The following is a 25,830-nucleotide window of genomic DNA, read 5'->3' as shown; positions in this document are numbered from 1 at the left end:
TGTCCCATTGTCAAAAATGTACTTTAAAAGAACACAATTAGCTTCCTAAAAATAGCACAGTCAAAAGGTCTGCTAACAATTTTGCCATGTTTTCCAAACCCCCCAAGACAGCTTCTGTGAGTTCTTAAAAAAAAAAAAAATATCTTTCCAGGTTTAAGTGCTTGGAAAAAATGATGTGAACGGGTGCCCTTTGCACAGGGACAGTAATCAGGTGGCTGGTAGATAGGAAAGAACAAATCCAAATTTACAAGCTGGGGCAGGAAGAGTTCTTACAGAGCTATCTTTTCACCAGGTTTTAAAATGAGAATTGTGTTGGGACGAGGAAAGTATATAAAAGAACTTCATGAATTTCTATACACACACCTAAACATAAAGCGATTCAATATGTTTCACAGTAAGAGAAAAATACAGGCCAGATTATACAATACTTCTGTGTACACCAGACTGCTATAAAGAAAAATCAGCTAGAGTGGATTTGAAAGTTTTAATCCTCCTCACCACCCCTTCTTCCTTCATCTAACAAAACCTACCTGATTGGCAGCCGATTCTCACACAACTAATAGGTGTTTAAGCTACCCTCTGGGAAAAAAACGAATCTGTTCTCCCCAAGGTGGAAAGAGTGTGTGCACCTGTGAGAGCAAACCACCGTCCACTGCTACTTCAGTAAAAGCAAGACTCTTGGTCCATTCAGTTTGCCATCAAAGTCTGTGGGTTGTGTGGGATGAAACTCTCTCTCATGTGGGAGAAAAAAAAAAAAACTTCTTCAAATGTTTCCTCTGGGGAATTGCACAAGACCGCTTAGAGAAGGCAAATTGAAGCTGCCAGTCAGAAAACCAAACCACTATTTTGGCCCTTAAGGTTCTTAAAGTAAGAGAAACCCATTCCCTTTTCTTGTTTGGTTGTTGGTTTATATTGTTTCACAGGAGAAGGAAAAACTCACCAAAGCTGTACAAAATTTTCCTCTTTTAAAGAAACTAGAAATCATTGTTAGACATCCCACTGAAGGTCTTTCTAATGCAAAAGATATTTTAAAATTCTGTTTGAGATAAAATGAAGGGATTCACTGCTATTACTCAATGAAAGAGTTATATGTAAAGCTTTCTGTCATGTTCAATTTTTTTTCCATTGGAAAAAAAATTATTGCAAAGGAGTGTGGTTTCCTTTAAGAAAATGATAAAAGATTGCTATTGACCAAGATTATATGTGACCTGAACATATTAAAATACCTTTTATCTCAAGCCACAGTGCAGATGGCTTGCTTTATATCTGATGTAACTGGCTAATCAACCATGACTGAGCACAGGTATGAAACAAGGCCAAACCAAGTGCCTGATATGTCCAAGTTCTTTCTTCCTTTATGGTAGTGTCTGACTCCTGCCCATCATCCCAAGGATGAACATTCACTAGATTCCTTATGTGAAGTTGTCTTTCCCGTGATAGGGGGAAATGTTCCCAGTGTCAAAGAGCTCCCTGTTATTCCTAAATTTGGGGATGAAAAGCATTCTCTGGGGTTTTGCTTCTGCTTTTCCTGGCAGTTAGTCCACTGGATCAGCTATGAACCATTTAACAGTAACTGCCTTCCCTATGTGCCATCAGGTTCAACCCCCTAAATAACTAACTGGGTGAGATCATCTTAGATTGTTGGTGATCTAACCCTCCCAAGGGGGCTTTACCAAAATGATTCCTTCCATAGGGCACATATCAAGCAAGTTGGCACTTCCCTTCTTAAGTTTTTAGAAAACTCAGTGGTGAGGTTTTACACAGAAAACCCCAGTATTGCCCCTACTGCCTAGGATGTAGTAATATGAGTCTCCTGTTTTTTGCCTTTCTAAACTGCCCCTGAGTCAGATTCTTGGCTATACTTACCCAACACCAGTGCAGCAGGCTTTAATTGACTTCTTAACATTTCTCAAAAAAAGAGAAGATAAGTGCCCCTTTCAGGAGAGACACAGAAGGGTGCTTTGCTGACTTCCAGGGCCTGCCATACTTATGGAAACAAAACATTTTAAATATTCTACTATTGTTAAAATCGCAAAATATGTCTTCTCCATGCTCAAAAAGCATATGCTCCTATATTTACATTTGAAAGGAAAAAATCAAAGACAGGAGGATGGGAATGAAAAAGGAATTAAGAGTGAAGTTGGAGAAATCACAGAAAAATGATCAGGATCTCTGATAAAAATATAACTCTTGCAGTCTGAGGGGGATGAAGAAGAGCAAAATCCATGTCTGCTCTTAATTGTTTGTTTCTTTGATTTTTGTTTTCCACCAAGGAGAGTATTGCCACTGATGAAGTTAAGATCCATCTCTTAACTTGTTCTTCTCCTTAGTTCTCCTTCTCTGACCAAAAAGAATAGCTGAGTCCTAGAGACAAAAATGATTTCAGTTCAGCCCTATATTAAAACCCACAGGAATCTGCCAGTTATAATTTTAAAAGCTCAATTATGGGCATAAAGCCTCCAAACATATTTTAAATAATGAGTAGGTCATTAATCTAACTCTCCTGGAGGGTACAGTGTTGGTGATTATTTATTTGCAGGTTAGAAACAGCTATTTACTTCTTCTTCTCCAGTGTCACCCACCGTGGTATGGGTAACTACAGAGTGATTAAGACATAAACACATTCCCAATCCCTGCTCCTCCAAGAAACCACTGAGAAACAGGTCTTTCTGCATGTGTAAACTTCCTTTTCTTCACTTGCTCCCCATAAACATGTATGTGCATAATGTAAAGAGGGCAACTGATCTTGAGACTTGGGTGAGGAGTCTTGTGAGAGAGAGGTACACTGTTCTAACTGCTAAGAAAAAAAAAGCAGAAGAGATGAAGAAGTTAAGGGGACAAAGGATGCCTGTGGAATCTAGAGAATCTTTCTCTTTAGCATCTTGTGAAAAAGATCTTTCACTACCTAATGTGTCTAGGAAAGGGGGGGACAGTGGAGAGAAAGGAACAAGTTTACAACTTGTTACCAAATGCTAAGGATATAATAAGAAAGATCTCCCAATGGCCTGTCAGTCATTAACAGCTGTTCACACCCCACAGTACTAAATTATAGCTTTGCTAACTCCCCTTTTCTAGAGAGCCCAAGAAGCATAAAGAGTGAGACAGAGTTAACCACATTTCAGCACCAACAGGCTAGTCAGAAATTCCACTATCACATCAGTAACTATTTGCTGTTTGAGGAAGGAGGTTCTTTGCCATCTTTCCCCACGCAAATAGATTTACAGGAATGAAGTTAAAGGGAGTCACACAAGGTGACAATATCCACAACCTGGAAGCCCTGCGTACACAGATCCATCAAGGTGGTGATATTGCATTGGAGGAAACTAAAGTAAATAAAACAAAAAGTTCTCCAGAACTAATCATAATCATCTAAAATAATGAATTCTGATTTCTCAACATCCAGTAGGAGCTAAAGTGACAACTGAAGCTGATTACATGATGTATTAAAAGATGCCTGATGATTCACCCTCTGTGTCCTTTATTTGGAGCTCCCTTCCTGGAAAACAAAAAGTGGCCCTTCTGTCCTTCAGCAAAACCTTCTCAGCGTTTGCAGATGTAGTCACAGTGCCTCTACACCACAGCCTTTGTTTTTTCAGTGGAAGAAATCTCTTCAATTCTTATAGATCAAGTTTTTGGAGTACCACTCATACTTGTGGCTTTTCTCATTACCCAAAGTCTCCGCAGACTTCTCTTAAATAGGATATAAATTTTCACTCCATCAAATAAAAAATGTCACATTTTTTTTCTAAACCTTTATTCCTAGAAAAAAAGATCATTTCGAATTTTTCCTTGCCTCCAATAAATTCTCTGAGATTTCTATAGAAGCACCTTTTTAAAATAAATCCAGTTTCTAACTTCTTGATAATTACAAGAACTTAGAGTATCCAAAATATAAATGCTAGAAGAAACTTTGGAGCTAATCTTAACTAAAAGTTCATTTTACAGATGGGAAAAGTCAGAAAGATTGATGTCTTTCCCAAGATCACTTAGATGGGTGTAGCAGAACCAAGATCAAGTAGCCAAACTCTGTAGTCAGTGCTCTGTCTTGAGAAACTATGATGTGTCTCCCCACACAACATGAAGCTAAGGTGTCTGTGAGGATGCTGAGCATCCCGTAAGAATTCAACACGTAGGGTTCTCAGAAACCACAGCTGTAGAGGTTTAGACTACAGCTAATCCTCTGCCACAGAATGTCTAGGAAACATTGATGCAAACACGTGAGAGTAGAGTCATTGATCAACACCATCATTATATGCATTTCCCTGTTCCAGAAACGGGTACCCAATAACTGCTGGGTAAATCTGTATTCAGTGTGAGAAATTATGAATTTTTTTTTCAAATTTAAGAAAATGGCTGAGTATAAAATATCAATCTTTCTTATCTCCTTCCATAATAATCCCTATAAGAAGTCTGTAGGGACAGATAAGGACTCAAATCTCAAATGTTTAAAAGATTTCCTCATGCTTTAGGAAACATAGAAGAGTTCATCAAACTTCATCAGTGGCTGCAGTATTCTGCCTATTCCTTCCCACCTTGACCTGAGTTCTAGAAGTTATATTATTTTCTGAAATATGATGAGGACTAAGGTCTCATTCTAATATTTATGTGACAGAACATAAATGTTAATATATTAATGTATGATGATTTACAGTATAATCTTCCTCCTCTTCCACCCAACAGACAATGTGTTGCCAATCTAACCACCTCGTACCTTCCTGAGTCTTTAAAGAGAGAAAGAGCAAAATACACATGATAGCCCATCAGACAAAATATGAGGAGCATGCTGATTGGAGGCTGTAGACTTGAGGTGTAATGGGGGCAAGGAGGGGTGATCAGGAGCCACCAGTACAAAGACAGGAAGGTGCAGCCATGAGAGTCCACAACTCTGAAACAGAGGAGAGATTCCTGAGAAATTCCAGGTGCTGGAGAAAGGGTTTTTATGATGGTGTGAACCCAGACCCTCTATGTGAGAGATGAGCGCCCATCTGGGTCAGTATTCTTTAAGCACTGCACCATTAAAAGATGGGATCACACTGGTAAAAAAAAAAAAAAAATGTATAGGCTTTGTATCTATTCAAATTCTTCTTTACCCTTGACTGGACTTCAACTGGAAAAAGAGCCTCATTTGACCACATTTTAGACTTGACTCTGACCCAGATAATAACTATGGATGTCAAGATTTCAAAATATTCTCTGCTGAGATAACGACACAATTACACAATTACTGGTAACACACAAAGTTCCTCCACTACAGAAAGTGATGAAGGTAGAAAAGAATATTCTTATATCATTTCTGGAAGCAATTTACCCTGAATGAGTAGACAGATGTTACCCCAGATGCTTCTTCACTTTACTCTAAAACATGTCTGACAATTGTTTGCATATCTTTGAAAGAGTAATTTGATTTTGAAATTGATTTATTATATATTAAAAGGTACATAATTTATCACTAAATTTAAGCGTTATTGTGAAAATGACCTCTTAAGTCTTTCTTGAGAGGGCTGCCTCTACTGAACTCTCCATTGACATGTTTACATCACATGGATCTAGGCATTGGATCATTTGATGTGATGATACTAAAGCAATTAATCACTCCATGTGCTACTTTCCAACTAACTGAATAGGCCTGGGTGTGGGTGTCAGCTGTTGGCTTCCCCAGGCAATAGCATGTATCCAGCCTGTTGGGGAGCATCTCCAGTCCCTTCTGTTAACAAGATAAAACTGCTATTTTTCTAGAAATTTGGCCTCTATATACTAAGGCAAGTAAAGCAGTTGAATATAGAACTTTCACTACCAGGCAGCAGAAGGGTTAAATCATAGCTGCCTCCAGCTTAGTAGGGTGACTTCAGATCTAAAAGGTGCCTGAAAGAATGTGGATGGAGAAACTGGGATGCATTTTGCCAGCAGCAATCATCCCATTTAATATATGCTTCCAACTGTCATGCCATGTACACGATAAAGCTAAGTCTAAACTTGACTCTTAAATCCAAAGTGATAACTGTGCATTATTATATTTATTGAAAAGTCTCTACTTAGTGATTGTCCAGTCTGAACCATGAGGAGTCATACATTCATCAATGCAATCCATCCAAATAGCGACCTCTTATTAAAGGCGGACATAAGATAAAGCCAAGAAGTACATGGAGGGAGACACTAGGTGGAGCTAAGAATTTGTGACTTAGGTAGCCAAGATTGTTGAGGTTGGAAGAATGAGGGAAGAAAAGGGATCTGCTGCAAAATATGCTATTGGATCCACAATTCCTAGTTTTAAAATGACACATCTAGTCTCCCTCCCAGTTTATTCCAATCTCCAGCTGCCCGCAAGAGTGGAAGGGAGGTTGCTCACCAGTAGAGGGAGCCAGGGGGCTGAGGGTTTCAGAATGGAACCTGTTGACAGCGGGGAACCTTCAGATTTGAATTTTTCTGATAAAAAGCAGAGTAAGGTGTCTATTACAACCGGTGGCTAGAGTGTTCCTAACATTGTTAGTTTTCATTTTCAAAAAATTCCTAATTTAAGCCTCTAAGAATAAATCACCCGCATTTCAGCAATGCCAGAAATGTCCGGGCTTGCAGAAGTTTATTTGAAAGAAAACCAAAGCAATCTTAGAAAATATTCTTTCCAAGGCTACCACCAGCCAAGACTGAATCTAAATGCTCATTTCAGTAATAAACAAACTCTGGCAGCTGGAGGTCAATGAGAGACAAGCACAAAGAGGGCGAAAGATCTGCCATAACTAGACCCTCCCTTGTCAGCAGGATAAGGGGAAGGAGATAGGAGAGAGGAGAAGATAGAAATGGGCCAGACAAGCTTCTCCCACCAATATGGCCCAGAACCTGCTTCCCTGCATGTGGGTCTCCAGGGACCAGCCAGGGCCTTGCCTAGACTGAAGTGAATACCTTTCTGTTGAACATTTCCATTGCACAGCTGTGTGGGGATGACTTGTTAAGACTTGAGACACTTGCATAATTCAGTACCCTTTGGGGGATAGAGATCAATTAGAACCATAAAAATAAATCCTTGGCACACCAGAGAAGGGCTGCTTTCTTTGTTAAAAAAAAAAAACTATGACATTTGCAGCAAAACAGAGTAATCCTCTCTCTACTTCTATTTCTGATATCAATGGAGATGAAGCTATGGAGCTGGTATGCATGTGGCTCAGGAATCCTCCATTCCAGAAAAATCTTCAGTATTTTAATCTCAAAAACACCTAGACTCTCTCTGTCTCTCTGGAGCCTGGGGAAAGTCACTAATCACCTCTGTGCCTTTATATAATATAATATAATATTATATATATATATATATATATATATATATATAGAGAGAGAGAGAGAGAGAGAGAGAGAGAACAATTCTCAAATAACTACTCTCTTTATCACTTAGACACTTGTAGTGTCTTTCTTGCCAGGTGAATGAGGCCACTTCAGCATGGTTGTACAGTTATTTATTTAGTATAGGAAATGGATTATACTCATAACACCTGGGAATGGCATGTGGTATTTATACAGAGCCAGTCAAAATGAGATAAAGTTTCAAATAGGCACATAACCTTCCAAGATATAGCAAGAGTATTCTTGCTTCTTAGAATACAGAGGATAATCCCACATGTCTCAAAAAGCCAGAAAATATCAAGGGCAAGTGGAAAAGGGGAAAGAAACAAAAATTGTGGCTTAAAAAGCCTCAAAAGGCCTATGTTTACCAATCCATATTTTGACATCAAAGGGGAATTTCTCCCTCACACACATACACACACAAAGAATTTGTGATCTAAAATTCTACTTTAACTAGGGAAAGATGCTATTTTGAAAATAATTATTATGTTGCATAAAATCTCTTTATCCCCTCTTCAACATTTTCTAAAGTGTTTTTCAAAGCACTACTAACTGGGATACTAATTGGTATTTATATTAACATTTGATAGCAGATCTCCCCTACCCAAGAGCGTGTCTTGGGATTGGTATTTTATGGAACAGTTTGCGAACAGCTTAGAAATCGCTTCCTACTTCATTATTTCAAAATGTCCTGTGGTATGGTATTTTCAGTGTTGTTATTTATTATGTACTACATACTGAACATCAATATAAGATATGTGCTTTGACAAGCCATAAAATGACAAACAATCCCAGTATGATAAATTTCTAAACCTATGTGGAAAAAGAACAACAAGAGCAAATGGATATGCCTTGTTCTGTGGCTCAGTTCTTTATCATAGTAACGATAATAACAATGGCGGAAATGCTCTCCTCTTCAACCTCCATTTTTAAAAAAGAAAAAAAAAAAACTCTTCCTGGCAGTAGACAGATTAAAATTGTCTCTTTCTTCTCCCTTTGTTCTCATTCTCTGGATATTTTGTTATAGAGAAGTGGCCAACAATGAGCAATAAATTCAGTAAACAAGAAGCTTAGATAATTCTATGAACTGTCTCATCAATTTCTGAGCTGACAATTCTGTTTTGACTTTACCCATCATTAATTAACTGAGATCATTAGCCAAATATCTTCTTTGAACATTTGCCCTCTCACTATCATTAGGGAGCCTAATCTCAATAATAGGAAAACACTTACTAATAGTCTATTATAATTTACCCCACCTGGGATTATTTGATTTATCTATGACACTCAGGCCTTCCACCCCTTAAGATTCCCAATTTCTCTTAGGTCTTCCTTTGGGAATTCTCTTTCCCTTTCACAAAGTTAGTACCTAGAGGCCAGTATCTGAAAAGTGACAAGAGTCAAATATCCTCTCCTTTACAAAAATAAGAGTCTCATAGTCATCCAAGAGAGAAAAATTCAAACTTGTCATTAATAGTTATAATAATAGAAAATATTCATTGTCTAACAAAACCAGACATCGTACTAGTCCCATTTTCTCTATTCCTTATATCAACCCAAAAACTTAACCATGAGGAAACTGAGCCTCTACTCTGTCAAGCAGCTTGTCCAGAGCCACACAACTAGGAAGCAATACAGCCAGTATGTCCATCCAAGTCTGTCCAAAGCCCATCGTCTTCCTGCATCTCAGTGCTGCCTCTCATCATGTCTGGTCCTATTATAAAAGGAAGAAAAAATATTGACTCCCATGACAATGCCTCTGACTCATAAAGTGACAGAATTCCAGTGGCTCTGTTCCTAGACACTGCTGACTGGCTCTGTTTCTTGCTTAATACTGTTATTTTAATTTCTATTTCTTTTGCATATTTTTATTTTGAAAAGTACTTTGTCATTCTGGAGCCAAAAAAGTAAGAATTTTATAATTAAAAAAGAAAGAAAAAACTATTATTTATCCCTTGGGTAATTCTAAAGGGCTAAGTTTTCTCCATAAACTCCTCGAATGATTACAAGTTCCTTGGCGTCAATCTGGTAAGGAGAGTGACACTCTAGTATGTGGTTTTTAGTGAATTAGAAAGTCCCAGGATAATATGTGAAGCTGATTAGAAAAAGACACTTTGAAATATTAAAAAAACTTAAATCTAGCTCCCCAGATAATTTGCTTTGGTGTTATTTTTACTATAACCTGAAGTCTGATGATGAGAGTCAGGACAACTCTGTTGTCTACACTGGCTGCTTAGCCTGAAGTTAGTGTATATATGGAAAGGTATACCTCAAGCCCTCAGCTTTGTTATAAGCCAAAGACAAAAATGGAAACAAAGTCTGCCTGTTTCTCTTTCAGTCACATTCTTCCATGCTTTCCTTTGCTTTTGCACTTGATCTTCTTCTCTAATGTAGCATTAACCCCAGTTCATCTGTTGGAGTAATCTCTACTCTTGTCACAAGATTCAGGACAACTATCTTCTCCTCTGTGGAGATATGGCTGCCCAAGCTGCCCTGTGCCCCTCCTTCATGCTCCTAGGATTCTGTGCACAGCCTTGTCATGATCATCTCTATCCTGTAATAGCATTGACCTGATTTATGTCTCTATTCCTATTTATATATCTAGCTTCTTGCATAAGAGTGCTGTTTTTCTCAGTACCCTCAATGCTTGGCACATGATGGAAGCTTAATACATGTAAAAAGGAGAGAAGGAAAAAAGCAGGATGGGAGTATCAAGTAGATGGATGTGAATTAGAAGTCTCTAATATGCTTCTCAATCCTCATAAAGTGTTCTCTAAAAAGGCACAATTTAGTCTAAGTCCATTTGTGAAGCCTTGATATAATCAGTATTTCCAGACATAGTGAGTTGCTTCCCATTCTGTAAAATTCCTTAGCCAAACCTTAACCTTAACCAAAATGAACACCCTAGAAAGAATGAAAGTACTGAATAAAATTTGTAACACTCCAATTCTCTGGGCCTTCATGAAATGACCATAGCTGCTCCACTGGCTTTCCTGTTGTTTTCTAAGAGGACCAAGAACTGAGCCTCCATATCTCCCCTTCTTGCCAGTCTGTAACATGATCGTGCATTCTCCCTCTCTCTGTGTGTGTTTGCACATAATACAAAGATACACACACATACAGTATTACTAGGCTTTGATTCAATGTTGAAGCTAACCATAAAGTGCAAGATGAACTCTTTATTGGCACAATAATATTAAATATTAGACCCCTATTTATCAAATTGTACAAAGGAAAATTATTCTCTGGGTGGTGCCATTGTTGCAGGACAATCAGTATCCTGGTCAAAAATATTCATAGACAGCGAGGTATTGTGACACACACCTATAATCTCAGCTACTTAGGAGGCTGAGGCAGGAGGATCAAAAGTTTGAAGACAGCAACCTAAGGAAACCCTGTCTCAAAATAAAATGAAAAGGACTGGGGAGGTAGCTTAGTGTTAGAGCACTTACCTAACATGTACGAGGCTCTGGGTTTGATCCCCAGTACTACCACTGCTACAAAAAAAAAGGATATATATATATATATATATATATATATATATATATATATATATATATACATATTTTATATGTATATACATGTTTATATAATATATACACACATATATAAAAATGTACATACACATATATACAAATGCACACATACACATTAAATAACATTTTGAAATATAGAACAAACCCCTTAGCTTGGCACTCAAGTTTCTCAACTTATCTCATTGCAACTTGTCATTCCATCTTTTTTTAAAATATATTTTTTTCAGTTGTAGGTGGACACAATACCTTTATTTAATCTATTTATATGTGGTACTGAGGATCGAACCCAGGGCCTCACACATGCTAAGCAAGTGCTCTACCACTGAGCATCAACCCCAGCCCTATCATTCCATCTTCATCCCCCTCAAGTTTATAACAAGAATTTGATCTAAGCCAGATAGGCTATCTTTCTTCCAGACATGCCTTTTTCCCCCAGTCTCCTTTTCACCTTTCAAAATAGCCATAAATCCTAGGTTCTCCTAACCCTTCCTAAATATTACAGCCTGCATTGATCCTTTCTTATTTGTGACTGACAAGTTACAAGTTACTCTAAGTGTCAGTAACATGCCTGTCGATGGTCATTTCCTTTAGAACTCTCTGTAGTGAGAGAATTCAATATGGTGACCACCAGCCACCTATGGCTACTAAATACTTGCAATGTGAATACTGCAACTGAGGTGTTGTATTTTAAAATTACATTTTAATTTCTTTAAATTTAAAATTACTTACCACATGTGGCTAGAAGCTACTGTACTGGACAGTATAGAATGTTTAGCTTTATATGTGCTATAGCTTAAATTCCTGGGTGAGAATACAAATTACTGAATAAAATAAATTAGATGTGCTTTTTTTGTATCCCCAGTGAATGCTATGACCACAGTAGTGTTTGCTAAATGTGTTCAGTGCATTGCTTGACTCCTGGGTGTGCCTCTTACCTGTTACATTTTCTTAAAGAAGTCTTCTTCCGTAACCTATAACTTTAATAATATTGTACATATGGTATTTGCCTTATTTTTTTCTTAATTTTAATGGCTCTAACTCCCTCAGAATTGTACTCTAATTTTCCTTGGACCCTTTATCACTATATAAACCAAATGGTGTGAAATAATTTGAGCTGAACTCCTGAATGAGAAAGTTCCATTATTCGTTGTCATCTCTTCTCTTTTGCCATTGAGGGAAAAGCATGATTTAAATACCACTGAAGCAGGGAGCAGTGGTGCATGGCTGTCATCCCCGCAACTCAGGAGGCTAAGGTAGGAGGATTGCGAGTTCTAAGTCAGCTTCAGCAACTTAGTGAGCCCTTAAGCAACTTAGTGAGACCCTGTCTTAAAAATTAAAAAGGTCTGGGATGTAGCTCTTTGGTGAAGTGCTGCTAGATTCAATCCTCAGTACCCGCACCCAAAAAAATACCCATACATTTGCTTTAATCTTCATTTGATCATTTCTACAGAGGAAGGCTGTCCCTGGGTATCCAAAACAGTACCATTAGCAGATTATTGCATCTTCTCCAGGAAACCTCACCAGTTTCTGAGGGAAAGTAACTCTTTATCATAGATTTTCCCAGAACTTTTTGTCTCTCCTCCTGCATTCCATAGTGGACAACCCGAGGCACTATGAAAAGCTGTCGCTCCACCAACAGGTCAGGGGAGGTAGCATGTCTTTGGAATTTGACAATGATGTGCCCCTGGCATTTGCTGGCTTATGGATGGCCCTTCAGGAATCATCATGCCAGCAGACCAACCATGCAGTAAAATCCTGTGCCTGGCAAAGCCGAGGGCACGGTAATCAAACAGCCTGGCTGCAGATTAGATTCTGACTTATTAATAAGACTTCAGAAAATAAACCCAAGTGAGTCTCTAGCAGCAACAGTTTACAGTGATGTTTAATGATTTCAGAGGTCGACCGCACCACATGCCTTCCTTCTGACTCAGCAAAGAGCAGGATAAGGGCAAAAGAGCCACTTGAAAAGCCAGGCAATCAGCTGTCTCTTTTCCATTCAGATCTAAGTTTATTTGAAATGACTGGAAAAAAAAAAAAAAAAACTTCAATGAAAACTTTTTCTAAAATAATAAAATAAAAGAATTTATCCTGCTATCCATGAACCAGACAACATCAAGAAATAATTATGGGTGTGTATTTTCCCCTGCCTTGTAAAGTGTTTACAAATTATAGCATAAGCAAGCTTTAGAGTCAATGGTAAAGATAGCAATAACATTTAACTTGTAAAATTTTTATATTTAGCTATAAAACAATCACCATGTGTTTAAATCACATTTAAATACATATAAATAAAATTCTCATCTACAGACATGAGCCAGTGGCCAAAGAAAGAATCCCTGAGTCTTTTTCCTCAAAAAAAAAAAAAAAAAAAGTACACTGGAGATGTTTGGTATCTTGTATTCATGAAATAGAATTCACTATCACCATTTCAGCAAAAGAGAGTTAGCAAGGATCTTAATGTGGGAAATTTTCAACCTGAAGATAGTTTATAAATAGTGATGATGATAGTAACAATTAACCTTTGCAGAGAAACTTACAGTTTACAATATGTATTTTATTTTATTTTTAAATTTTGTAGCTATAGATAAACAGAATGCATTCATTTTATTTATTTATTTTTATGTGGTGCAAAAGATCGAACCCAGTGCTTCACACATGCTAGGCAAGTGCTCTACTACTGAGCTACAGCCCCAGCCCATAATATGTATTTTTTAGTACTTATGAATTCTTTTTTTAACCATTATACATGTACTTTTTTGCATTACAATTCTTAATACACATATATACCATAATTTTTCATGTCTCTGTATATGTACTTTCAAGTCTTCATATATGTACTTTGTATAATGATGACCATCACATTCCACCATCCTTCCTAATCCCCTTCCTCCTCCCTTTCCCTCCCACCCCTCTTCCCTATCTAGAATTCATTCAATTCTCCCATGTTCTCCCTCCCTACCCCACTATGAGTCACCCCCTTACCATAATATGTATTTCAAGTGCTCAAAAATATTAAGTAAATTTCTCAATATCATTATGAGAGTGAGTGTTGAAGCTAGAATATGAACCTATATTACCCTGTTCCTAAAGTCCCCTTCTTTGTACAAATTCAGGCTGATCTTTAACAGTATTATATGCAGAAGTGATCCAGAGCATCCCAGTAGCATAAAATGGAAACTTCAAACAACTACTTAGAAAACCAAAACCTTACTTAGGGAACCAGATTCCATGATGGAGAAGGTGCTTTTCAAGAAGAATAGATCACTTTGGATATGGACATTTTAACCATATTAATTTTTCCAATCCATGAACATAGGAGGTCTTTCCATCTTTTAGTGTCTTCAACTTCTTTCACCAGTGTTTTGTGATTGTCGTTGTAGAGATCTTTTACTTCCTTGGTTAATTTTATTCCTAAGTTATTTTATATATATTTTTTTAAAAATTTAGCTATAGTTGGACACAGTATCTTTATTTATTTTTATGTGGTGCTGAGGATCGAATCCAGTGCCTCACGCATGTGAGGCGGGTACTCTACCACTGAGCCACAGCCCCAGACCAATTTTATATATTATTTTATGTGTGACTATTCCAAATGGCATTGCTTTCAAGATTTCTTTATCAACAAATTTGTTATTGGTGTGTAGAAAAGCTACTGATTTTTGTATGTTCATTTTGTATCCTGCCTTTTACTAAATTCATTTATCAGTTCTAGTAGTTTTGGTGGAGGCAGCATACCAAAGAGATATTTGCATACCCCTATTTATCGTGCTGAAATTCACACTAGCTAAGGTATGGAATCAGAGAAGACAAAGTGTATATGCACAATGGAGGATTATTTAGCATTGAAGAAGAATGAAATCATGTCATTTCCAAGTGGAGGACATCATGTCAAGCCAAAAAAGTCAGAAATAGAAAACAAGTACCACATGTGGAACTTAAAACTGAAAAAAAAAAAAAAACTGAAATTAGAATAGTGATTACTTGGAACTGGGAAGGGTGCTGGAGGTAGGGGGAGGGCAAGGGAAAAAGAAGGGTAGATGGATGTGACCAATGCACTCTATATGCATGTCTGGAAATATTATAGTGAATCCCCTTAACATGTACAATTAAAGTATTAATTTAAAAAAAAAACTGTATGGTGATTGAAATTTCTAAAAAGAGGAGAATCCAAACTTCCCTTAATCATAGAGCAATTAACTTGCATCAAGGATTCTGCCCGCAGAAATGGTTTTGGAGGTTGTCTTCCATACTGTTTATGATCTCAAAGGATATCCAATTCACTTAAACTTTGTTAATTATTTTAATGACATTCTAAATCCCTTTTCTATTTAATGTCCAAATACATGCCATTCATGAATTACAAAGAAAATACTATGCATTATCTGTGGGAAGCCAGTACCTCCATCCCCATCCCACATTGTGAATAAAAAGCACTGAATTTAGTATAAGAAGTTCTGTGCTGGGCACAGCAACCCAGTGGCTGGAGGCAGGATGATAGTGAGTTCAAAGCCAGCCTCAGTAATGGTGAGGCGCTAAGCAACTCAGTGAGACTTTGTATCTAAATAAAATACAAAATTAGGCTAGGGATGTAGCTCAGTGGTTGACTGCCCCTGAGTTCAATTCTCTAGTATCCCCCCAAAAAAGGTTCTGGGATTGAGTTCTACTTCTGTCGCCTAACAATGCAGCCACCCTTAACAAGACAGAATCTCACTGAGTCTTTTTTCCCCTGTGTTTTAAACTAAGTCTGCCTCTCAGGATTGTCATCCTGAGATAACATACAGGAAGTGTCTGGTACTCTGAAGGTGCTCAGTTAGTTACTTAATGACAAACAGTTGTTGAATGCTTATTTCAGTGCCAGCAGAGTGAACATTTGAGAGAGAATGGCCTTGAAGTCTTGCTTTCTGTATATTGCAAAAAAAAGAGCACTAAGGATCTCTTTGCCTCACAGCTTCTTGTGAACTCTGGGTTCTCCCTCCAGGGTCCTGCTGTGAGCTGGTTATGGTAGTAATACGAACTGATATGTGTTTCTGGTCCTTTGGGAATTTTTGCTTCATTTTGGCTCAAGGATGGTTGCTTTGGGGTTTTTGTTTTGTTGTTCTTTGCTTCACTGAATGGCAAGATTTCAATCTTCCTACCAGTTCCTCCGAAGGAAGAAATTGTCACGGTTTCATAGTCCCTTCTCAGTTCAAGGGTACCTCCTTCTCTTAACCGTGTCAATACATATTATGTATGTGCACATGCGCTTGTACACGCACAAACACTAACACACACACAGCTATGGTCCTGGTATTTCAGCTAAGATCTTAACTCCCACGGGCTTCTGGAGTTCACGTTGCTATGCTCCGCAGCACTCCTATTGAGGTTGCCAGCATCTCAAATGTATCCAACCCTGCATTTTGGTGCAAAAATAGACCTCCTCAAGCCATGTGCATATGCCCAACAACCTTTAATGTCAGTACATCAGAATCCTACCTTACATGAATTCCATTCTTCTGCTAAAAAGGTCTTAACATTTTTACTGTGCCTTGATTATCAAGAAGTCTTCAATTAAATTTTCCTCAAGAAAATGGGTCTAAGCTGCCCATATTTGGAATAAGGAAAATTGCAAACTGTAGTGGAAGGTATTTTAGTCCATAAAGACAAAGAAAGAAGAACCACCAGAGTTCCCCCTAGATTTCAATGATCCCAGCTTTGTTTGGTTAGGATTTCAAACTCAAACTCATTGAGTCCTTCAGCCAATAGCTACTGGGAATCTACCATGTGATGAGCCACACAGACACCAACCAAGTGTATTTCACCTGCACCCAGGGTTTTCAGCTAAAACGCATAGAAACCTGAAAAGCCACTTGGGGCATAAATGCATAAGGAATGTGAAAACCCCTCTCTTCTTTTTCCTAAAAAAGAAAGCCACATTTTATGTTTTGTTTGTTTGTTTCCATGCTAATCAAAGTGTTTTGAGCCTTTCCTGGGGCCAGTGTTTTCTCACAACACACCCATCCCCACCCAACAGAAGGCTGTCAGTCAAGAACTTTTAATTTATCTCAAGTTCTAAAGATGATAAATCTGAACTCCATTCCCCCTCCCTAAGTGCCAAAAAGATAATGAGTCAGCAGTTTAATAAGTATTTTTTTCAGATGTTTAGCACACTTACCTAAAAATGCACAAAACAGTAAACACCTTTTATTTGGTATTTTTTCAACAAAAATTATGAGATCTTCTTCCATTTACTACCAAGATAGTACAATCAATACTGTTGGCCCCAGGGATAATCCTGAAATACTGAGAGATCCTGAAGTCCTGGATAGAATCAGACATTTAGCATTCAGTTTTGATGGAATGAATAATAAAATCACTGGAGAAAAAAATTAAATTATTGCAAATTGAATTTTAGAAGCAACATATATCCAAGATACATTTAATTTATCTCAAGTTCTAATTTCTGAAAATTTCAACTCTACAGTACACAAGGGAGAACAAAAAGTTTAAGTCAAAAGTGCTCAGAGAATTGAAGGTAGAGGTCATTAAGATCCTCACTTCAAGCCTGTTTGGTTTACTTTACAAATAATTCTGACAAACATGATTCTTCAGCTTCTAAGAACATAGGAGAACTGAAGCACATAACTAGAAAGGGAAAGGAGATAATAAGTAAGTGTACTTTCAGCAGGAAGAATCAGAAATGTGGAGGCCCAGAAATAAAGAAAGAGAAAAAGTTTTCAAAAGATAAGGATTTTAAAAGCACGATACCGTTCATTATGGGAACATATATTCATGCAACCTCAGGAAGCGCCTAAAGTCACTGAATCACAACGGGTATGAGTTTGTTGACATTTGTTTGATCACATCTTCAAAGAATTAAGGAGATTATGTATTTTAAAGGTATCAAAGCAAGCACATTTTGGCCCTTAAAGATGTAAAACGTCAGCTATTAGGAAAATTTTAATTTCCAAAATGTCTCATTCCCTGAAGAATCTAGAAAGTGAGGGTTATTCTAATGACTAGAAAAATCTCATCTCCCTAATATGTAGCATAACAGATTATTAACTTCTTGGTTGTCAGCTTCCAATAAAATCATGATCAAAGTGGTTACCTAGAATCCAAAAGCTTGAGTTCCTGCTTTCTTTTCATCTAATACAGCTGAGACCAGAGAAATTACCTCACTCTCAGTGACTCAATTTATCTATTTGTATAATGAGAAAAACAAAAGGCCTCAAAAGGGTCTGGTGGACTTTGTTCCTCTTTCAAACTTGGAAATGCTTAATATAAATCCCAATAATAGCCTGGTTTGGGTTATTATTTTTTAAACAAACACCCTACAAGGAAAAAGATGCAAAAGAAGTCAGTCTTTCTTTCTCTGCTTTTCTTTCCTTACAATCTTTCTTTTCCAAAGAACACAACAAAGAAATTAAGAGCCAAATACACTGACTCACGTCTTTTTCTAATAGTGTTGTGGTCAATTTGCTTCTGCATAAAAAAGTAGTAGTGAAGCTTTGAACTCTGAGTTTTGGAAGGCCAAGGGTGGAAAAATGTCTTTAGCAAAACGAAAGGCACATTCCAAATCTGTCCAAAAGTGTCCATTGTTATGGATTTGGGAGAAAAGTCCACTTGGTTTTGCTGTCCCCCAAGGAAGCCCTTTTCTATTGTCAGACTTTTTGAACAAGGAATGATTGAACTTTGCCTTTCAATGAAATCTTGAGTAGTTTGTTTGTTTGTTTGTTTAAGACTTTACTAATTCCAGTTTCAAGATGGTTTTTCAGCTTCAACGTGCTTTTAAGACAAATAGAAGAATGGCATAGCTTTGTATCTGGAAATCTGCCTACATCCTTTGAGAGAAAAAGTTGTACATGCTTCAGAAAATGAAAGAGGCACTGAGAGTCTTCACTAACAAACTTCTTATCCTAAAATTGGTTATTACATCCCCAGGTTAATCATATATCATTGCCTCTGGTTTCTTAGATGTTGCTTTTGGAAAGTCTGTCACATTCTAACCTTGTCATATGACTCTACAATGTACAAGAGGCATTTATACGTGTTGACTTGGTAGATGCCCTTGTTTCTAGTTGTTTCTTGCTTTTCTGTTTTAATTTTTAAAGACACTGACAGTCTGAAAACTAATACTGCTGGTATATTTCTAAATAGCTAATGTCATTTTTTGATAAATTGAGCAGCTGTCTTATCCTACGTACCACTCAATTGAGGAATTTGTGCCACTAGTAAAGTATCATTACTAAAATGCTCTGAAACACATCTCAAAGGTGTCTTCACTCTTTTCTTCTGGGAGGAAAAAACACCTTCAGCATTCTTTTACCAAAAACCTGTCTAATCTGCCAGCCATTCTGTCCTTTGCCCGTAACCTCCTGTCACAGTGGGAGAGATGCCTCTCTTCCCACATGCCCTCCCTTGCCTATGCTCTGAGCTTCCCATCCCTCCCCACCTCCTTGGAGACTTTACCCTGAATTATTTGCACCATGGGTCACATGCACCATACTTTCAGTGAAGACCAAATTGTGACTCACCCCTGTTTTGAAGCTTTCAGAGGTATTTCAGAGAACTCAGCATCCAAACTCTGTCTTGGGATTTACCAGGCCTTTCACCATCAGGGCCTGCCCATCTTTCTAGCCCTGTTCTTTGCCACATCACCTACTTTCTCCACATAAAAGCAACAGTTCTTTTTCAAAGTGCCATAGCTCTTACCTTTTAGTTTCCATTCATACTGTTCTGTTGTTTCTGCCTTCTCATCCCTTCCCAGTTCCCTAAGCATTCCCAGCAGCCTTTTTTGACATGCTAGACTAAATTAGGTGGCCCTGCTATGTGCTCTCACATTGTCAACACCCCTCTGTGGCACCCCACACTCTTAGTGTTTTGGTTTAACTATCTGGCTGTCTCTGCTGCTGGCCTATTACCCCATTATGGCTTGAACTGAGTCTGCGTTACCAAGCAGTGTGTCTTAGGTACAAGAACCAAGTGCAGGTCCTTGGTATGGCTGAATGAGAGAATAAATAAAGAGTACAGAAATGAAAATGAAAATAAGAGAAGCACAGATATTAGAGACAAAGTATCTGATTCAAAGTTCAGCCAGAGGTTTAGAAAAAGTGGTAACAAAGGCAGCAAAGGGCCAAGAGATGAGGGTAAAACAATTTATTTTTTTGGATGCATGTGATGATATTCCATTAAAAACTAAAGTTGCAGTAGGCTTTTGATAAATTTTCAGATTAAAGAAATTCCCTTCTAGAAAAAAGAGGAAAGGAAAAGTGAATAGTCAACAGTCTGATCAAAGAAGTTTTCAGAAATCAAGAAAATCTATAGCAACCATAACTTCAAGAAAGGATGAAAAGGTCTAAGGCAGACCCTTAGCAATAATGTTAAAAAAAAAAAAAAAAAAACTATAATCACAGTACTCATCCTGTCTCTCTCATCCTCCTTGTGGGTAGTTTCTCTGAATGCTTTAAAGTGTGGTCCAGGGTCTACCTGCATAGTGACTGCACATTCCTTAGACTTACTGAATCTTATCTCATGGGTGGAGCCAGAAATGTGCATTTTTAACCAGCATTCTAGGTGATTCTATGTACCTTAAGGTCCTGTGGTTGCAAGTGGGAACCATGAGAATAATTGGCTAAGAAAAGAAAACAAAAATAAAAAAGCAAATGCCTTTCCCTGATGCTGGTGAGCTCAGCCCAGCAGGCCCCCAGTGGGTTCACATGCTGAACAGTGTATGGCTCCTGGATTAGGCCACCTTTGCCTGCTTCTTCTGTGATGAGTTAATGTGTAGCTGACTCATGGTTGGCCCTCAGATGTTCCAACACAGGTCATGTGTGGTGGTGGTGGGGGGGGGGGGGGGAGGTGATGTTTTCATGGCACTTTAGTCACTACCCCCACGTAATTTCTCACTGCTGCCTCTCTTTTCCTGTTTGGGTCATGGCCTAGTATAATCCATCTGTGCCTTCTGTCTGGACAGATGAATATTTAACCAACATTCAATAAAACAATAATACATTGTCCAGGATCTGGACAAAGTGCTAATAATAATAACTATTAATTCGTTGTAAGTGATTGCTCCTCTGAGAAAAACAAAAATGCCTCCTTTAGCCCCACTGACACTGTGGTTTTAAAGCCCTTTCCAATTTTGCATCATTGTCAAGGAAAAATAATTAGATATGGCTGACTGACAAAAACATCTAGAAAGTTCTATGTGAGGAAAGAGAGTCATTTCAAACCAAAATTTCCTGTTTTGATCTTGTGTTCCAAGTAGTCTCATTTTTTCCTTTGAGTTTTACATATATTTTTGTCGTTTATGGTCATGCCCATAATCTGTCATGCTCACAATGAGTCCAAAATAAACACTCAATTTCTGTTGTTCTTCTCTTATTGATAGCTTAAGATTATCCTTCACCTTCTTCCCAAGACCCTGTTATATCACCGGCCACCTGGCATCAGTGCACTGCACCGTTAGTTCCTGGTAAAGCAGAATGTATGTGATGTGAGCAAGGAAAACAATACATCTTAACTTTCCCAAAGTAGTTTGAATCAAATGTTTTAAGTGTAATTGAAAACATATTTTGACAAGCAAATAGAGCCAATAAACTAGAAAAGCCATATGGAAGCACCAGGCCCAACTTCTCTGGTTTTTTAATAAACTGCAGTAGAGGACCTTAGGAACACTAAGACAGTTTATGTTTCAACCAGGAATCATGCAGGACAAGTAAATGTGGTGTGTCACCAATGCTCTGCGCAGAAAGTTCCAGCAACGAAAGAAGATAAAATGCACAGGAGCACCATGGCTTTGTGAAACCTCCTTAATGTTTGTGTGGAGACCTCACGTACCTTTCTTTACACAGGTGGTTTGATCAAAGTGGGAATAGAACATTACCATTTTTCCCTCTGGTCTCAAGATCTGAAAGTCCAATTTTCTTCTGTTATTATTATTGTTTTAAAATATAATCACAGAGGCAATATCCTTGTGGGCCAGGTCCTTTGCTTAACTGCAGTGATATAATTCCCAGAAAACGGATGGCCCATCATCTCCCACTGTCCCTATGTCATTCATGCAGTCATCCCCACCTTTTCAATCCCTGAAACTGGAAACATATGGCGGCACAGTGGTCCTGGCAATGGGAAGAGAGTTCTGGGCCATGAGATTGAATCCTTGGCATACACTGGCTCATTCTGGCAAACTGCTTCTCCTATTTCTTTAGCTATGAATTGGAGCAGATTTGTTTACTCAATTTATAAAATGGCACCATTCATTAGGTAAATCACTTGAGGTAAAAGAATTAATTATAGAGCTTTTAATAAAAAATAAAGTAAAAGCCTTTATCCTAGGGCTGGTGGTAAATCCAACTTCTAAGTTGTAGGACTTTTTTTTTTTTTCAAATATACATGTTAAGTTCCAGGGAACACGATTTGCCTAAAATTTGTTTAATAGTTTAACCATGATGTAACAGGCTCTTATTATATAGAACAGAGTAGTTATGTATTAAAATATCCTTTTCAACATCCTTGGCAATTTTTAAAAAAAATATCTTCTCTGGACTGGCATGGAAATGAAGATGGGAGGAATGGTCATAAACTGTTAAGAGTCTAAGTTGGAACAACTTTTGTAGGTTGAAGTAGTAATTCCACTCCAAGAATTTTCCCTCTCATGTGTAGCTTAGATGTACATAGATGTACATGTAGTCTATGTACATCTATGCCTTAGTATACAAGAATCATCAAAGGGCACAATGAGCAAAAAGGCAGCCTACATAGTGGGGAAAAATGCTTACAAAACATGTCTTATAAGGGATATATATTCATCAAATATAAAGAACTCTTAATAACAATAGCAAACCCATTCAAAATTGAACAAAGTACTTAGACATTTCTCCAACGAAGATGTAAAAATAGCCAATATCCATGAAAAGATGCTTACCATCATTAATCATAAGGTAAATGCAAACCAAAACCCCAGTGAAATACCACCTCGCACTCATTAGGAGAGCTAATATCCAAACAGAAGGATAGGGAAGGGAGGGAGGAAGGGAAGAAGGAAGGGAGGGAGGGAGGGAGGGAGGGAGGAAGGAGAGAGAGGAAAAGAGAGAAAAAATAAAAGAATGAGAGAGAAATAAAGAGGAAACACAAGCACTTGCTGGATGTTGAAAAACTGGTACCCTGTGTGATGTGAGTGGGATATAAAATAGTACAACTGCTATGGAACACAGTATGACAGTTCCTTAAAAAAATTAAAAATAGGATTACAACATGACCCAACAATTCCACTTTTAAGCATAAGTGCAAAAAATAAAAAACTGAAAGCAAGTTTTCAAGGAAACATTTGGATACCCATGTCTATAGCAGCATTATTCAATTCAAAGCCAAGAGGTGGAAGCAACCCAAATGTTTGTCAGCAAAAGAACAAGCAAAACAAATGTGGTCCGTATATATAATTAAATATTATTCAGCCTTAAAAGGGAAGAAAATTCTAACACATTCTATAACACAGATGGAGCTTGAGGACATCATGCTGTTAAAATAAGTCACAAAAGGACCAATTCTGTATGATTGCATTTATATGATGTATCTGGAGTAGTTCAATTCATAGAAAAAGAAGTAAATGGTGGTTTCAGAGGCTGCTAGGAAGAAGGAAGAAGGAACTGCTGTTTAACGAATGTAGAGTTTTGGTTTTATGAGACTAAAAATGTTATGGATATTGGTTGCACAATTATGTGAATATATTCATCACTATCATACACTTAAAATAGATAAAAGTCAATTTTTGTCTTTAAGTATTTCATTCAGTGATATATGTTTTTTATTAAACTCTTGCATTTAGTAGAATTTATTTTTTTTAGAGAAGTCTTAAGTTCATGGCAAAATGAAGTTCACAGAAAGTACAGGGATTTCCCACACACACCCTGCCCCAACCCATGCATAACCTCCCCTGTTATCACCTCCCACTACAGTGCTGCATTTGTTACAATTGATAAACCTACATTGTCAAATCATTATTACACAAAGTCCATGGTTCACATAAGAGTTCACCATTGGAAACTTTTATGTTACATATATTTTACTACAATTTTTAAAGGAGAATGCTGTTAATTACAATAAAGATAAAAGGGTAGAGAAAACATGCTTTTCAAATGGGAAAAAACTGTAAAGAATTGCATGCATCCCTTTAAAAGATGCTATCTATATGCATTCATTAACTTAGAAGGATAAAGTGAATTTGTTTGGACGTGAAAAGCAACTTAAAATAACATGGTTATAATGATTATATTAGTTTGCTAAGGCCGACATAACAAAGTACCACACGCTGGGTGACTTAGAAAATGCTCTGGCCTCTAGAAGTCCAAGACCAAGGTTCAGGAAGAGAGAGCTTCCTCGAAAGGCTGTGAGGAAATATCTGTTCCATGCCTCTACCAACTTCTGAGGATTTGCTGGAAATTTTTAGCCTTCCTTTGCTTGTAGATGATGCATTTCTCTAATCTCTGTCTTTATCTTCACATGGTGTTCTCCGGGTATGCATAATTATCTCTGGTCCCAAATTTCCCCATAGAAATTTAGATTTCTTAGTCATTTTAGGAATCCACTCTACTCCAGTGACCTTGTTTTAACTAATTACATCTGCAGAAACTGTATTTTCAAATAAGATCACATGCTAATTTACTGGTGGTTAGGACTTCAACATATACATTTGGGGGGGGGGGGCACAATTCAAACCATAACAATTCTTATAATTAGAGAAGATATATATATATATATATATATATATATATATATACACACACATATATACACACACACACATATGAATATATGTGGGTGTATACATATATGAATATATAAAGGACTGAATGGTAGACACCAAGATGATAATTGGCTGCACTCCCTGGGAAAGGATAGGGAGTGAGGAGGGTAGGTAAGCAGTACTTAACACTTTTGAATTGGTTGAACAATGTCCAGCAAGCATACATAACTACTGTAAACTTAAGCAATTTAAAAGGTACCAATCAAGGTAAATATAAGTCTGCCTCAGAAAAAATGGGAACCACAATTAAGTGTTCCAAAATTAGAACACTTTTCAGATATCAATGTTCTAAGAAGTAATATTTTATATGCTCCCCAAGGAAATGCTTTTGAGTCAAAGGCAGAGTGGAATTAGCACTGAACTTAGAGCTTAGAGAGCCAAATAGAGTCCCATTTTTTACATAAGCTAGCATGTGACCACACTGACATGTGCATTTTTATTTTTAGATGTTTCTGTAGATTTCAGGGGTATAGCCCCTTGGTTCATGTGTATTCAGATCTGGCTCATATATGAATGTTGTGCATCACAATAAACTTTGAGCAAAAAATGGCAATCATCACTTCTCTTAAACAAAGATCTGAATACAGAGACCATTAGCCTGAACTGTGTATTTGAAGGCCAACATATCGATATTATATGATCAGACTGCTGGGTTCTTCACTCTGCTTTTGCCCTCCATGAATGCTGTGGGAAGGACAGCTTGACACTGCAGACCAATATCCAAAGACAGATGAACACCATAAACGATTAAATGTTCAATTCATTTTAAAACTGAAATCTCAAATCCAATGGAAATCTTTTCACTTTCCCACCAATGGTCAGATTTGAACTCTAATCTTTTACCCCTCCTCCTAGCTCAGTATGCTGTTGTGGACGCTAGACACATCCATATCCTGATTCTAGTCCTAACACCATTCTTCTTATTCCCTTTGGTGATGAGTGGCCTAGCTACTCAAGTTTTGCAGGAGGTAGGAAGGGGGAGAAGAAATGGATTAGATTTTGTTTTGTTTTGTTTTGCTTTACTTAATTTGCAGGAGTTGAAGTGCTTTGTCTGTTGAGTATCATATTCATTGGATAATAGTGTCTGGTTGCCCAAATTCTATGTATAACCCTCCAGCTGCAAAGCTGCCTCTCTCGTGGGACATATGTGGAAATTTTGGGGAGGATTCTCGGAAGAGTGAA

At 37.6% G+C, this 25,830-nt stretch overlaps 1 protein-coding gene across 2 annotated transcripts in view; it reads left to right on the top strand.

The window, feature by feature from the left end:
* Positions 1 to 25,830, top strand: part of Col8a1 (collagen type VIII alpha 1 chain) — a 148,575-nt gene that overhangs the window by 508 nt on the left and 122,237 nt on the right. The gene's annotated exons all lie outside the window — the stretch shown is intronic.

This window comes from Marmota monax, unplaced genomic scaffold, assembly GCF_021218885.2.
Source record: "Marmota monax isolate L192 unplaced genomic scaffold, Marmota_monax_Labrador192_F-V1.1 WCK01_AAM20220418_F8-fsc00053, whole genome shotgun sequence".
Taxonomy (NCBI): Eukaryota; Metazoa; Chordata; class Mammalia; order Rodentia; family Sciuridae; genus Marmota; species Marmota monax.
Note: the sequence above shows the minus strand (reverse complement) of the source record. Positions and strands in the feature narration are given on the sequence as shown.